This window comes from Dermacentor andersoni, chromosome 8 (assembly GCF_023375885.2).
Source record: "Dermacentor andersoni chromosome 8, qqDerAnde1_hic_scaffold, whole genome shotgun sequence".
Taxonomy (NCBI): Eukaryota; Metazoa; Arthropoda; class Arachnida; order Ixodida; family Ixodidae; genus Dermacentor; species Dermacentor andersoni.
The window spans coordinates 58,495,142-58,497,644 of NC_092821.1; the positions used below are offsets into that span (position 1 = coordinate 58,495,142).

The following is a 2,503-nucleotide window of genomic DNA, read 5'->3' on the forward strand; positions in this document are numbered from 1 at the left end:
CTTGTGGGACGCAGAAACGAGCAATAAGCTTCACGTAATTAAGCCTAAGTTAGGTTTCTGGCAGCCAACAACGAAAACACGAAGAACAGACGTCCTATTCACTAGACTGAGAATAGGACACACATTTGGCACTCACAATTTTCTCTTGACCGGTAACGAGCCTCCAACCTGTGGTAGATGTGGCGACCGGCTGACCGTCCTCCATGTCTTCCTGGAGTGCCGGGAAGCCGAAAGAGACAGGAGGAAACATTTCCCGTTTGCATACCGCCATTGTATTCCCCTGCATCCGGCTATGTTTCTTGGTGAAGAACCGCTTTTTAATACCAAAGCAGTCCTCGCTTTTTTAACAGATGTCGTACTACATGTTACAAGCCCATTCATTTCTTAGCGCACCCTCTTTCCAGAGGATATCGCTAGGATAGATTCTCTGTACAGCACATGCCTCTAGGCCCTTGCGTTTCAAGGGCCCTGGTGAGGCAGTAGTGCTCTAGACAATATTATACATCTAGACAATAACATATTTTATATATTGCATCATCCTTTCTCAATACATTTTTATGTTCATAGTACACGCCAACAGTCATTCCCATAATTTTATTACTTCTATATTTTATGGAATTTGCATCAACTCTTTTAGGCCCCTTTACAGCCACGGCGCATTAAGACCATAAAACCCATCAAGCACTGCGAACTCATTAATCATTAGCATGGCGCTCTTTGGCCACATCAGGCCCTTGCGCCATTAAACATCAAATATTCATTCATTCAAAGTTACCTTCAGTCTGGGCGGGCTGTGATGCAGTGGGTTCCGCATGTGGAATACCCCGCAGTGCTGGTGGAGTTTCTGGCAGGTCTGCATGGAGAATATACAAAAGGATATATACATTTCTCCCACGGCTTTCATCAAAGATGAACATGCTTCTTCAAAAGCACATAAGCCAACAGCAGCAATGTAAAGCTAAAAATGTCCTTTTGAATGGCTGCATTGCTTGGGCCCCGCACAGCTTACCATGTCTTTCACCATCCCCTTCAAGTGGAATTTGGGCCATTTCAGAGCATGCAGGACTTGCAGGCCAGCCAGATGGGAGGAATTTAAACCTCGCTTCCACTAAAACAATAGTTAGAACACATGATTTATGTCTTTTATAAACTTGTGATTGTCAAGTGTGCATTCCTTGCAGTGCAAAGTTGAACACCAGCATGAAAACATAGAGGCACTTACAGTTAAATATCTGTGACTGGAGGCAGCGTTGCAATGACATTGTTTGTTCAAGCAGTTTTCGATTTTGATTCTGCAGGTCGATGGCTCTTTGCTTCCAAATTTTTTTTCTTTTATTGCTGGAAGCAACTCGCTCCTAGAGCAAAGCGAGTCGCTTTCACACGAAGAACTCGACGGAGTTCATGTCCGTTTCGCGCCCTGCAGGCAAGATAAATGTCAGTTTTGCAATACATATCAGCTAGCTACTAAATTGAAGTTGCACTTACCTTTCTTTGTCCAGCTTGGCTCGTTGGAAGACATTCATTGCTGATTAATGCAGCCTTCACATTTGATTGCAAGATTTGTTCATACGCCATTGTCTTCGCAGCGGCACGATGATGCTTTCGCCTCTACAGACAAAAAAAGAAAGCATGCACACTTCCCTCGTGAAAAACTATTGGTGGAGCAGCACTCCTATCCAGCGGCTCATACATGTGTATGCAGGGGTACAATTTTAATTTAGGCTAAATGAAATGTGCAAACAATGCATGCTGTACTTTCTTGATATACTTGGCTTATACTCCTGTTACAGTTGGTAAAATATTACCTTTCTTTCTTTCTTTTTATCTTCTTCATCTTCAGTTGTGTCGTCGTCCACATAGAGTTTTGGTATGTGCACCCTCTTTGCCGTTTGCCGTTTCTCCAAGCCGTCTCGAGTGCCTTTAACCCACAAAAAATAGAGAAATATGTTTCTTGCTTTCCTAAAACGTTTCAGCTAACATCCTAGCAGCCGAGAGTACATTTGAAAGAAGTTTGTGAAAGCAGCCGAAGTCCTGTAGCGTAATATTTAACCAGCAAGATGAGTGAATGTATTAAACCCGCATAATATTACCATAACTCCATCAATCAACTTCCCATGCATCACGGTGTTAATCTTACTTTACTATATTTATTTGCACACATGTGCATATCCGCTTTACTGCCATATATTTTCGCATATCTTCACTTACACATGTATATTTCGAGATATAGCGTAGTTTTTTTTTTTTTTAGTTTATTACCGGTCCTGCAGTCCAGCTCCAAGAGCGATCGTCGCCGTTAAATGAATCACTGCTAATTAAACAATGATCTACAATAACTTGCATGCTGTCTACATGCGAGTGTCAGATTTTGTAAGTAATGGGTTATGATCCCGAATTGGTTCTGTTGGCAAAGCACGGTCTCCAGATATGCGAATGTTGCGAGCGACTTCAAAATTTTCACAAGTGGTAGAGAAATAGAAACACCTTCATAAACGAGAATGTT

The 2,503-nt window shown here is 42.1% G+C and overlaps 1 long non-coding RNA gene across 1 annotated transcript; it reads right to left on the reverse strand.

Moving 5' to 3' along the window:
• Window positions 1-984: 984 nt before the first annotated feature.
• Window positions 985-1,937, reverse strand: LOC140212872 (uncharacterized). The gene is made up of 3 exons (XR_011889842.1): window positions 1,806-1,937; window positions 1,223-1,608; window positions 985-1,108 (listed from the first exon to the last, which is right to left on the reverse strand). It is a non-coding gene; the product is annotated as an uncharacterized lncRNA (long non-coding RNA).
• Between the last annotated feature and the right edge of the window lie 566 nt (window positions 1,938-2,503).